The 14013-nt window shown below is 47.6% G+C and overlaps 1 protein-coding gene and 1 non-coding gene across 12 annotated transcripts in view; one reads left to right on the forward strand and one right to left on the reverse strand.

Annotated features, from left to right (window-relative positions):
* The window catches only part of CCDC88B (coiled-coil domain containing 88B), a 948743-nt gene that overhangs the window by 885330 nt on the left and 49400 nt on the right, over positions 1-14013 (forward strand). The window lies entirely within an intron of this gene.
* Positions 8115-8192, reverse strand: TRNAD-GUC (transfer RNA aspartic acid (anticodon GUC)). Its single transcript has one exon. It is a non-coding gene; the product is annotated as a tRNA-Asp (tRNA).

Below are 14013 nucleotides of genomic sequence, written 5' to 3' on the forward strand. Positions count from 1 at the left end.
TGCGTGCACAGTCCTTGTGGCACAATTGGTTAGTGAATTCGGCTGTGTTAGGGATGATGGAATTACCTCAGCGGTGGAAAGCAGCGCGACCGCTGCTTCCACGTCTGACGTCATGGCGGCTGTCGCCGCATCATCACCGGCGTCCCTCACGGCCTCCGGCAGAACAGGTCTCTCTGCTGTGCATCATGTTAGGTCGGCACGCTCCTTCACCGAGCGACAGGATCTTTATGGGCTGAGGAGACGAGTCAGCTGACCAGCCGGTCAGCTGACATCTGGCTGCTGGTTCTCTGTGCTGATTGGTCAAAGTATTCTGGGCGGGACGCTTGGAATTGCCTGTCTGCATTTAAGCCTGGAGTTGTCAGTAGCTCATTGTCTGATGTTGCTGAAACTTCACAGTGAAAGCTCTCAGACCTTAGTCAGATCCGGGTGTGTTTGAACCGGCAGGACCCCGGGGATTCGCACTTAGCTTAGGATTATTATTATTATTATTATTATTACTGTATTGTTTATTACTGTGTATGATCTTTGCCTGTACCTCCGACTACTCTCTGCTTATCGATTCTGTACCTCTGCCAATCTGATCTGTTGCCGACTTCTGCCTGAACACTCACTCTGATTTAGCCTTACGATTCTGTACCTCTGCCAATCTAATCTGTTGCCGATTTCTGCCTGAATACTCACTCCAATTTTGCTTTACGATTCTGTACCTCTGTCTGACCGATCTGTTACCGACATTGCCTATATGACCACTCTTTCATTAGTGATAGCCTCTCCCACTAAGGGCTATCACTCTCCAGTGTTCCTGATTATTACTGTGCACCCAATCACGTGTGATCACACATTGAATAAAATACTGACTATTGTGCTGATAGAGCTTGTTCTGATTATCAGATACATCACTGATCATTTCATAACAACAGACCAATATTATGGAGGCCCTGTGTCTGCAGGTTCAGGCCTTAACTACAGCTGTCGAGCAGTTAAATAATACAGTCACGTCACAATAGGCTCAGTTAAATCTTCTGTCTGATGCTGTACGTAACTTGCAGGGATCTGCATCATCTGTGCCTCCCCCTCGTGTAGTTGAGCCTAAGATGGCGCTCCCAGAAAAGTTTTCAGGTCTTCGATCAGATTTCAGAAATTTCAAGAACAGGTGTATGTCTTATTTTGAGATGAGACCCCTATCGTCCAGTTCTGAATCACAAAGGGTGACTTTAATTAAGACTTTATTGCACGGGGATTCTCAAACCTGGGCCTATAATCTGCCTGACGGTCACGAGGCCTTGTTGTCCATGCAGGAATTTTTTAAGGCCATGGCGGTCATATATGACGACCCCGACATTGCCGCCACAGCAGAGAGGAAGCTGAAAAATCTCTGTCAGGGCCATAGTACTGTCGAAGATTATGCTTCTGAGTTTAGAAAGCGGGCAGTTTCTTCCAGGTGGGAACATTTTGCATTATTAGATCATTTTCTTACGGGGTTGTCAGAGTCAGTATCAGACGTCATGATTAGCCATCCAGAACCAAAGTCTTTAGATGAGGCTATCACGTTGGCTATCAAGATCGATCGTAGAATTCGGTACCATAAGCAGGGCAGATCTCGTGCTTCTTCTAAGGCTGTTTTTCCCACCCCTTTGGTCACGACTAGTTTGGATGAACCGATGCAAATAGGTCACTCCAAACTCAATATCAGAGACTGAGAAACTAGGAGATGGAAAGATAGTCTTTGCTTATACTGTGGGGAGAAGGGTCATCTCGTCCAAAATTGTTGTAAGAAGTCAGAAAACTTCTCCGCCTAGGTGTAGTGGGAGGTAGTACCCTAGGCGAACCTGCTTTACCTCAAAAGAATGCCAAGATATTATTACCCTGTTCGATTACGTGGGAGAATCGAGTTTACTGTACTTAGGCCTTTATTGATTCAGGCTCTGCAGCAAACTTCATTGATTTAGATCTAGCTTCTAAGTGGAATATTCCCATTCTACCCATGGAAAGGCAGATCTATGTAACCGCCATCGATGACTCTCCCCTACAGAACAAGCAACCTCTCTTGCAGACCCCTCTCCTCACTTGTCGTGGAGGAAATACATTTTTACGTATTGAACATGTCCTCCTCTACTATAGTCCTTGGTCTCCCATGGTTACGTAAACATTCTCCTCAGATTGATTGGAACACGGGGCAATTGTTGGCCTAGTCCCCAGCTTGTCAGGAACACTGTCTGGAGAGAATTACCCTGTGTTCTGCTGAGATCCATGTTGAGGGTGTTCCTCCTCAATATGTCGCATATTCATAGTTACATAGTTATTTTGGTTGAAAAAAGACATACGTCCATCGAGTTCAACCAGTATAAAGTACAACACCAGCCTGCTCCCTCACATATCCCTGTTGATCCAGAGGAAGGCGAAAAAACCCTTACAAGGCATGGTCCAATTAGCCCCTAAAGGGAAAAATTCCTTCCCGACTCCAGATGGCAATCAGATAAAATCCCTGGATCAACATCATTAGGCATTACTTAGTAATTGTAGCCATGGATGTCTTTCAATGCAAGGAAAGCATCTAAGCCCCCTTTAAATGCAGGTATAGAGTTTGCCATAACGACTTCCTGTGGCAATGCATTCCACATCTTAATCACTCTTACTGTAAAGAACCCTTTCCTAAATAAATGGCTAAAGCGTTTTTCCTCCATGCGCAGATCATGTCCTCTAGTCCTTTGAGAAGGCCTAGGGACAAAAAGCTCATCCGCCAAGCTATTATATTGCCCTCTGATGTATTTATACATGTTAATTAGATCCCCTCTAAGGCGTCTTTTCTCTAGACTTAATAAACCCAGTTTATCTAACCTTTCTTGATAAGTGAGACCTTCCATCCCACGTATCAATTTTGTTTTATTCAGATGTTTTTTGACTGCGTTCTGCTGATAAACTTCCTCCTCACATGGAATTTGATTGCCCCATAGATTTAAGGCCCAGTACCATGCCTCCTAGGGGTCATTTGTACAAACTCTCAGGTCCAGAACTGTTGGCCATGAAGAATTACATCAAAGAGAACCTTGAGAAAGGTTTCATTCATCCCTCTAAATCACCGGCAGGGGCAGGATTCCTTTTTGTTCAAAAAAAAGATGGTGGACTCCGTCCTTGTATTGACTATAGAGCTTTGAACAAAATTACCATCCCGAATCGCTATCCTCTGCCGTTAATAGAGGATTTTTTTCACCAGTTTCTGGGGCCCAACTGTTCTCTAAACTAGACCTGAGAGGGGCTTACAATTTGATAAGTATCAGACAGGGGGATGAGTGGAAAACGGCCTTCAACACACCCGACGGGCATTACGAGTACTTAGTTATGCCCTTCGGGTTGTGCAATGCTCCTGCTGTGTTCTAGGAGTTGGTGAATGAGATTTTCAGAGATGTACTGGGCCGGTTTGTAGTCGTTTATTTAGACGACATTTTGACTTTCTCCAGAAATCTCGAGGAACACAGTGAGCATGTTAAATTTGTGCTGAATAAACTAAGACAAAATTGTTTATACGCAAAGATTGAAAAGTGTTTATATGAGGTCTCTGAGGTTCATTTCTTGGGATACATTATCTCCACTTCTGGCCTGTCTATGGACCCTAAAAAAGTCTCTGCTGTATTGGAGTGGCCTTAACCCTCTGGTTTGAAAGATTTCTGGGATTTGCGAATTATTATAGAAAGTTTATCAAAGGGTTCTCTTCTGTGGTGGCCCCTCTCACTAACCTGACAATAAAAAGGGGCAGATGTCTGCAACTGGTCTGAGGAAGCTTGCGCAGCATTTTCCTACTTGAAGACATTATTCTGTTCTACCCCTATCCTCAGACATGAGGATGTAACCCGTCCTTTCATTGTAGAGGTAGACGCCTCTGAGATAGGAGTGGGGGCTGTTCTGTCTCAGCATTCAGGGATTCAGGGACGGTTGCACCCATGCGCATTTTTCTCTCGCAAGTTTTCATCAGCAGAGAAAAACTATGACATCGGTAACAGAGAGTTGTTGGCAATTAAAATGGCGTTTGAGGAATAGCGTCATTGGTTGGCGGGAGCTGAGCATGTGATCACGGTTTATACTGATCATAAGAATTTAGAGTACATTGAAGGGGCTAAGAGGCTCAACCCAAGACAAGCTTGGTGGGCACTATTTTTCTCTAGATTCAAGTTCATAATAACTTATAAGCTGGGTAACAAAAACATCAAAGCAGATGCATTGTCCCGATGCTTTGATTCTGAGACAGTTCAGCTCTCATCACCTGTAAACATTCTACCTAAGCATGTAGTGATGGCAGCTACAGAACCTCAGGAGGATCTGACAACCACCCTGGGGCCTTATCAACAAGATGCTCCAGAGGGGAAACCTGATAATCTCCTGTTTGTGCCACTTCATCTGCGTTTTAGGGTTTTACAACTGTTTCACGGTCATAAGAATATGGGACACCCGGGCATAACCAGAACCCAGGAACTGCTGTCCCGATGTGTGTGGTGGCCGTCGTTTAAGAATGACTGCAAGGAGTTTGTGATGTCTTGTTCAGTTTGTGCTCGGAGCAAAGCTTCCAGGCAGGCTCCTGCAGGGACACTGCAACCATTGCCGGTGCCTGCGGAGCCTTGGACTCACATCTCCATGGACTTTGTGGGGGAACTCCCCAGTTATGAAGGGAAGACAGTTATATAGGTAGTAGTGGACCGTTTCAGCAAAATGGTTCATTTTGTGCCCTTGAAAAAACTTCCCTCTGCCCAGGAACTTGCTGACTTATTTGTCACTCACATTTTCCGGCTGCATGGGATACCAGTGAATATGGTTTCAGACAGGGGAGTTCAGTTCATTTCTACGTTTTGGCGAGCTTTCTGTCAGTCATTGGGTTTGACCTTGTCTTTTTCTTCCGGTTATCACCCCCAGACAAAGGGTCAGACAGAAAGGATGAACCAGTCCCTTGATTTGTTTCTTTGATGTTATGTGGCTGATGCTCAGCATGAGCGGGTTAAGTTTCTACCTTTCGCAGAATTCGCACATAACAATCTTAGAAACTCGTCCTCAGGCTTTTCACCTGTAACGAGCGGCGGGGATACCGCTGTGACAGAGAGCGGTGTGACTGCCGCTGCTACCCCCGCCGCTCAGACTTGCAGGACGCCGCACACAGGTCTCTCCGCCGCGCATAGACTTAGGGCTACACGCGCGCGCGCCCAGTGGCAGGACCTTTATTGCTTGAGGAGGCGCGTCAGCTGACCCGCTGACGTCACTGAGCACGACCCTCGTTCTGGATTGGTCAGACTGGTCTGGGTAGGCTGTGGGATTGTCTCCAGCAAAAAAAAAAAAGACTTGTGCTGGCAGTAGCTCTTTGTCTGTTGTTGCGAATACTTCGTGTTAGCGCTCAGTCAGTTGATAGCTGTAATCAGTAGTGAAAATCATATATATTGTATTTATCTGTGTATGACTTTTTGCTTGCCCTGACTACTCTCTCTGCCTTGTGATTCTGTACCTCTGCCCATCTGATCTTGTTGCCGATTTCTGCCTGAACTTCACTCCGAGCCTGCCTGTAGATTCTGTACCTTATCTGCCCGTCTGTTGCCTACCTGATCTGTCTGACCACTCTCACTTACCAGTGGGCCCTTGCCACTGGTGAGGTTTACATTTAGCTTCTGTCTGTAACCTCTCTCGCCTCCTGTGAGGTTACCGTTGAGGTTTTATCAGTAACGTACTGTTTGCACCAATCACTACACTTTGTCAGTGGCGTAGCTAAGGAGTTGTGGGCCCCGATGCAAGTTTTACATTGGGTCCCCCCAAGCACTCTATACATAGCAATTGATACGGCGCACCAAAACCTGCCAATGGCAACTCCAGTGTCTGAGGTGCAAGAAGGGGATGGGGAACAGTTTGTTAATAATTATTACTATTCAAAGTATCTATAGAAGTGATTATTATGAGCACAGGACCAATAAAGAGCTAATTCTGTAGTTGAGGGATGGCTCTTCGGGGCCCCTCTGGCCCAAGGGCCCCGATGCGGTCGCAACCTCTGCAACCCCTATTGCTACGCCCCTGCACTTTGTGCAGTAAAGCTAGAGACTTCTGTCTCGCCTTTTACACCTCTTGCCTTCTATATCTGTATTATTGATGATTCTGCAGATCATCAAATAATCAGATATAGTATCTGCAATATTGGTGATACTGCAGATCACCACATAATCAGAGATTGTATTCCGCTGACATACTTGTTACATCACCTTTTCAGGTAGTCACAGGGAGATCACCTAAATTCTCTCCATTACCTGTGAGTAATTCTCCCTTTCCTGCATTGGAAGGATGGCAAGAGTCCTTGAAGAGAACGTGGGCCATGGTAAAAGTCAATCTGTAGAAAGCTTTTGAGGTTCAAAAAAGGCAAGCTGACAATAAGCGATCTCCTGAGTGGGTTTTCACACCAGGAGACATGGTCTGGGTTTCCACCCGTCATATTGCCTTAAGACAACCTTCAGTTAAGTTGGGGCCTAGATATATTGGTCCGTATCCCATTACTGAAAAGATTAATGAGATGGCATATAGGGTGGCTCTTCCGGCCAGTATGAGGGGTGTAAAATCTTTTCATGTTTCATTGTTAAAACCTGCTGTGCATGTGGATTCCTCAACCCCCCCCCCCCGTAGTGATTGATGGGGAGCCTGAATATGAAATTGAGGAGATCCTGGATTCTCGCAGGGTGCGGAATTCTGTGGAGTATCTGGTCTACTGAAAGGGTTATGGTCCTGAGGAAAGGTCATGGGTACCAGCCAAGCGTCTTCATGCTGAGGAATTAAAACAACAATTTCACTCATTACATCCTGAGAAACCATTCTGGGCGTGTCCGGAGTCCACGCCTCGGGGGGGGGGAGTAATGTTAGGGATGATGGAATTACCTCAGTGGCGGAAAGCAGCGCGACCACCGCTTCCGCGTCTGACCTCATGTCGGCTGTCACCACATCATCACAGTCGTCCCTCACGGCCTCCAGCAGAACAGGTCTCTCTGCTACGCATCAGGTTAGGTCGGCACGCTCGCGCACGGAGTGGCAGGACCTTTATGGGCTGAGGAGATGAGTCAGCTGACCAGCCGGTCAGCTGACATCTGGCTGCTGGTTCTCTGTGCTGATTGGTGGACGTATTCTGGGCGGGACGCTTGGAATTGCCTGTCTGCATTTAAGCCTGGAGTTGTCAGTAGCTCATTGTCTGTTGTTGCTGAAACTTCGCAGTAAAAGCTCTCAGACCTTAGTCAGATCCGTGTATGTTTGAACCGGCAGGACCCCGGGGATTCGCACTTAGCTTAGGATTATTATTATTACTGTATTGTTTATTACTGTGTATGATCTTTGCCTGTACCTCCGACTACTCTCTGCTTATCGATTCTGTACCTCTGCCAATCTGATTTGTTGCCGACTTCTGCCTGAACACTCACTCTGATTTTGCCTTACGATTCTGTACCTCTGCAAATCTGATTTGTTGCCGACTTCTGCCTGAATACTCACTCCGATTTTGCCTTACGATTCTGTACCTCTGCCTGACCGATCTGTTACCGACATTGCCTATACGACCACTCTTTCATTATTGATAGGCTCTCCAACTAAGGGCTATCACTCTCCAGTGTTCCTGAATATTACTGTGCACCCAATCACGTGTGATCACACTTTGACTAAAATACTGACTATTGTGCTGATAGAGCTCATTCTGATTATCAGATACATCACTGATCATTACAGGCTGTTAACCAAAAGGTTGGTGGTTCAAGCCCACCCAGGGACGGCCTTGCCTTTTGTGTTCAACAGTTGTCCAAAGAGAACCCCAGATAGCCATGTAGAATTTCATCTCTCTCTCTCTCTAGTAGGGATGGTCACCGCTTTCCGCGGAATTGTATTTTCCGCGATTCCATGCGGAAATTGGTCATTCCGTTCTGTTTGGTCAGAACGGAATTGCTTTTTCAATCCATATTCGGAATACCGAAATTGCCAGTGAAATTCTGCCGGTATCCATTGACGGTTTTAAGCTGAAAATTCAGTTCAATAGCATCGAGTCCGAGAGAGAGAGAGAGAGAGATATGATTCTACATGGCTATCTGGGGTTCTCTTCGGACAACTGTTGAACACAAAAGGCAAGGCCATCCCTGGGTGGGTTTGAACCACCAACCTTTCGGTTGACAGCTGAATGCGCTAACCAATTGCGCCACAGAATCAGAATCAGAATCATTTTATTTCGCCAAGCATGACTGGGTCAAGCCCGGAATTGGGTTTGGCACAATGGAGCAGTACATAGAGAGAAAGACAGGAAATACGTTAGAATGACAGTAATATCTCGTACTCAGGTATAAGCATATACACAAGTATAAGCATACACGAATATACAATCAGCAATTTGATATACACAGCCGAAGTCTGCCGCTCCTATGCAGGTGGCAGGGCGTTGATAGAGGGTGGTAGAATGTTAAGGGAGTTCAGGAGACTAACGGCCATCGGGAAAAAAGAGTTCTTGTGTCTGGTGGTCTTGGTGGGATGGCCCGAAGTCTCCTACCCAGTGGAAGCGGGGTGAAAAAACAGTGACCTGGGTGGGAGAGGTCACCTGCAATCCTCAGAGCCCTGGCTCACAGTCTAGTGTTATACAGGTGGTCAAGTGGGGGCAGAGGTCTCCCAATGATCCTCTCCGCCGACCTAATGATCCTCTGCAATTTGTGCCAGTCGCTGGCGGTGGCTCCCCCATACCAGACCAAGATGGCGGAACAGAGGATCGATTCAATGGTGGCAGAGTAAAAGCATGTTAGAATCTCCTGCGCCATGCCGAACTTCCGCAGTTGGCGGAGGAAGAAGAGTCTCTGCTGGGCTTTCCGTTGGGTTGACATGATATTGACTCTCCAACTGAGACCGCTGGAGATGGTGGTGCCCAGCAGGCGAGCGCAGGGCACTCTGGCCACCTCGGTGCCATTGATGTAGATGGGAGGTGGGGTAGGTGCCGACTTCCTGAAGTCAATTATAAGTTCGACAGTTGTGGCCGTATTGAGCACCAGGCTGTTCTCTTTACACCAGTGGCATAGTCTTTCCACCTGCTGCTGGTAATCCCGAATGTTGTCCTTGGTGACGAGGCCGACAATGGTGGTGTCATCCGCAAATTTTATGACTTTGACAGAGTCTGCCGTGGATCTGCAATCATTTGTGTAAAGGGAGAAGAGCAGAGACTGTGTACTCAGTTGTTGCTAAATGATTTTATGGGGATGTATGTGTGTCTTTTGGAGGGAGGAAGTAAGTCTGCTCCAAGAAGTTTAACACCACTTTTTCCCACAAAGGAGCATTCACTGTGTGGCAGTATAGTGGTGTGCATAGCTGCCTTCCAAGCAGTTGACCTGTGTTCGATTCCTGGCCAATGTATGTGAGCTTGCTTTTGACATCCTACAAATCCCTGGAAGACAAAATCCATGAACAGGGAGGAGGAGGAGGAGGGTGGAGGGGTTTTTTTTTACCTTTCAAAACGTTTTGGAAGCATTTTAAAGGGCACTTCCAGTTTTTCTATCCAGATATCCGAATAGGTCGGATATCCGTGGATAATGCGTCCGGATATCCGCGTTCACGCGGATATCTAAAAGGTCAGATTCGGATATCTGAAACCGGATCCGTATTTCTGGGTATCCGGACCCGGATCAATTCGTATTTTAAAAAGTACTATCCGAGCACCCCTGGTTTCCATGAGGAGGGAACCTCCATCAGGATAAATGAGATGGATTGCTTAACATTTCTTAAACTGCACTTTCTTCCTCCTTAGAGGAAGATACCTCCATGTCCTCAGTCTTTTTTCTGACTGGGACATCTTCATCAAATAAATAAACATCGCCATCACTATTTACATCATTCTCCTTTAGAAGACAATACCTCAACATTGTTTTTTAAATCAATAACTGTGCTTTCCTTGATCTCCTCCCATTTTGCCATTGCCCTTTTCTCCAACAGCACCCCCTTTCTCCTTCTTCTATTTCCTACCCCTAATAATTTTACTCCTTTTATATCTTTACCTTCTGTTTTCTTACTTTGCTTAGTTCCACCCTTAACCTTATTTGGCAAGATCTCCTCTGTTTTTCCTCCCTCCTTTCCTGAAACCTTATTACCTGACACCTCTTTTGGGGCTTCATTTTTAACCTCTTCCTCTTTCTCTGAGACCTTTTCATCTTATTTCCCTACCCTATCACCCGAAGAAATCTCTTTGCCTTATCAGGAGCAGCCTTTTTCAGGAACAGAAAAAGTATTTGTCTTCTTACTAGAGTCACTAAACTTAAAGACAGGAACTTGAGCACCAACAGCAGGAGCCAAAGCAAGAGGAATAACACAAGGAACCAAAGAAGGAGGGGGAGGAGGAGCACTGATAAGAAACAAGGAATGATAGGAGCTCCAGGGTAGGGGATTCTGATGGTGATGATTCCCCATCTCCTTATAAACTTCCTCTCCCATGTTGGACTATGACTCAGGACATTGTTAGCACGGATGACCCATCTTTAAACATATACTGCATCTTATTTCTTTGCAGTCGTCCTACGCTAAGTGTCCCAAGGCATGGCAACGTGAACACTTTAACTCCTTACAAGAAATGCTATAATGACTTCTAGAACCACATTTATGACATACATGAGGCTGCCACCCACTGATAGAAAACCATCACTCTGTCCTTCTCTATAAAGACAGGAGTGCTTTACTACATTCCCCACACTATCCAACTGAACCATCAACTCCCCCCCCCCCCCCATCCCAAATTTAAAACGAGTGGCTAAGAATCCATACATAGTGTTAAAAATATTTAAACAATTGCATATGCCTAAATAAAGGGTGCAAAATTATATCAAATAAAATATCCAATAAAAATAAAAAATATATGTATGAATATATATATATACATATACATATACACACACACACATACAGTATATGCATATATACATACATACACACTCATACATATATACATAAGTGGTTAAAATATGCTCAAAGGTACCATACATTAGGAATTATAACTAAACTTCCACATCTTTATAATTAGTAAAGGAACGTATATTGTGTGGACTACCACATATCAAAAAGTATATTAAAGTGCAGTTGATAGTGCACAATAAATAAATAAAGGGTATTTTATACTATCAACAAAGGTGAGCAAATCCAGTAAACTTGGATTAGATAACCAATGCATAAGAAAATAAAGTGCTCATAACAAAAGCAACAAAGCTATTTTGGCATGTGGCTCGTGGCAGCAGAGCATTAGACTGTGGACCCTGGTGGTGGAATCACAGTCAGCAGAAGGTATATGCAGCAGCAGGATGAGTAGCGTGTGGCAGCATCAGTATTACAGCAGTAGGCCATGGCACCTATCGGTGGTACCACAGCAAAAGTAAGAAGAACCAGGCCTAATTAGCAGGAGGTTGTGGTGTTGACAGTTAGTCTTCCATAGCACTATTCCCAGCCACCTCATGTCCCCCTATTGCCAACAGCAGGGGCCAGGAAATCGCAGCAAACGCACTGAGCATCTCTCCAACAGCACATTGAAAGGGGAGCAGGACAGGACTTCCAGGACATACTGCACTCCCTCCCTCCAGATCTCCAGCCTCTTGACCAAGTACTCTATGGGGTCCATGGGGGCCTCGGTGGCAAGCCCATGGAAGGACCCCATGTAGTCTGCCACCATGCGGGTCAGACGCTGGTGCTGACTAAAGGAGGATGCTGCTTGCTGCTGATTGCACCTCCTCTGTAGGTAGCTCTACCATGTAGAATTGCCTAGTCAGACTCAGCAGATCTCCTGATGCCTGCTGCTGCCGGCCACAGGCACCATTTGCTGTGTTGGCTGTACAGGGGCAGGGGGGGGTGGAAGGCTGGGGAAAGGCTTCTTCCAGTCTGCTGCAACTCCTTTGTTTGACGCTCAGGGTCTCCACGCTGCAGGAACTGACCCAGCTTGCCCTTCAGCCATGGGTCCAACCTCTGACGCACCTGGATCACCCTGGGGTCCTTGCGCAGACAGCACAGCATGTGCACTGCCATAGGGAAGAGGTGCGCCACGACAGCCACATCATTGTCTTCACCCGCCGAGATGACATGCCTGTCCTCCTCTTCTGCCTGCTGAGCATCCTCCTGCCCTCTACACCCTCGCACCACTGCAGCTGTGCTGTGCTTTTCCCCCTCAACAGCAAGGTCAGGGACATTCATCTCCACTTCCACCAACTGCAAGTCCACCTCCTCCTGAGAGGTGGACTGTGCAGCTGCCTGCTGATCCAGCTGGGTAAAGGCTGCCTCTCCCTCTTCCAGCAGATCAAAGACCGCCCTGTCCAGCAGGCAAACCATGGGCAGCCACAGATGGATGCTTGCTCCTGGCTCACCATCTTGGTTCCCTGCAGGAAGGGAGCCAACACCAGGCACACCTGCTGCATCTGCCCCCAATCTGCATTATGGATGACCTGGAGGCGTGCAGTGCCGGAGACATTCTCGTCAATGATGTACTGGGTGACAGCCCTCGGTGCTGGCACAGCCACTCCAACATCGCCAGGGTGGAGTTACAGCGAGTTGGCACTTCGATCACAAGAAGGTGTTGTGGCAGGCCCTAGCGCTGCTGCAGGTTGGCCAGGATCTGTGAGGCAGTGATGGAGCAGAGTAAATCGTGTACAATTTTCCGCGCCCCTTGCAGCAGCATGTCCATGCCCAGGTAAATACGCAGGGACCTCTGCACCACCAGGTTCAGGAAGTGGGTCAAACAGGGGATGTGGCTGACGTGTCCCCTGCTAAGTGCAGCCAGCAGGTTGGCCCCATTGTCGGACACCACCAATACGACTCTGAGGCCTCCGGGGGTCAACCACTTCAGCTTCTGCTCCTTGAGGGAGGCCAGGATGTTGGCGGTCATCAACTTTTTATCGCCCAGGCTGGACATCTCCAGCAGTGCTTGACAGTGGCGGGGTTTCACACTGCTGAGGTGTGGATGCTTGGCAGGTGTGCCAGAGGAGGGAACCGGATCAGAGGAGCCTGCTGCTATATCTCCCCTGACCCCGCGGGGTGGCACCACCAACTGGGCTGCTGCTGCTTCTGTGTCAGTTGCTGCTTCTGAGGCTTCATCCCCTTCCACCAAGCTGACCCAGTGCAGGGTGAAAAACAGAAAGTGGTCGGACCCAAACCGGCTGCTTCAAGAGTCCATGGTGACATGGACCTATTTGCCTACGGTGTGGTCGAGCGAACGGGCCATGTTTGCCACCACAAACTGGTGCAGTGTTGGAATTGCCATGCAGGAAAAAGTAATGTTGGCTGGGGATATGCCACTCTGGGATCCCATACTGCAGGAGCGCACGCATGTCACTCCTGCAAAATGGAGTATGGCAGGAACTGTGAGCACATGGCCCAGGCAAGCAACCCATTCAGCATCCAGATGCACCGTTGGCCGGGAGGCAGAGCCTTGGTCACACCCAGAAAGATGTTGCTGAGCAGGGTCTGCCGCTTGTCTGCATGGGAAGCAGAGGAGGGAGCTGTGGAGGGATCAGAGGAGGCCACTGAGGACTGGCTACCCTCACCATTCTCAATGTCAGTGGGAGTTCTGGCGGGTGCACTGGAGAGAGCAGTGCATTTACCCGCTCCTGCTGCTGGATGAGCAGGAAGGTGGGATGCTGCTGCTGCTGCTGCTAAAGGCTGTGCAGTGAATCTCCTGCTCTGACCACTGGCAGCATCCTTCATCCTCCTAAACTCCTCAAACTCTGTGCAGTGATAGGACTGCAAGTGGGTCTGGAGGCCTGAGGTACCCATCTTGGACGGATTCTGATCTCTGCTCAAAGGAGTTTTGCAGGAATTGCACACTGCAAAACTCGTATCCAGGGTGGAGACATGGAAATATTTCCATATTGGTGACGTGAACACCCCGCTACAGCTGGAAGGGGGTGCCTGTCTTCCTCTGGTTTGAGGTTGCCTGGTGGTGGTAGTGGTGGCTGAAGCAGCACGCTATGATTCCTTTCTTCCATACCCACTGCTGCCCCTGCCCCTGGCCACCATGCTGAGCCTCTC

This window comes from Hyperolius riggenbachi, chromosome 11 (genome assembly GCF_040937935.1).
Source record: "Hyperolius riggenbachi isolate aHypRig1 chromosome 11, aHypRig1.pri, whole genome shotgun sequence".
NCBI classification, from domain to species: Eukaryota; Metazoa; Chordata; class Amphibia; order Anura; family Hyperoliidae; genus Hyperolius; species Hyperolius riggenbachi.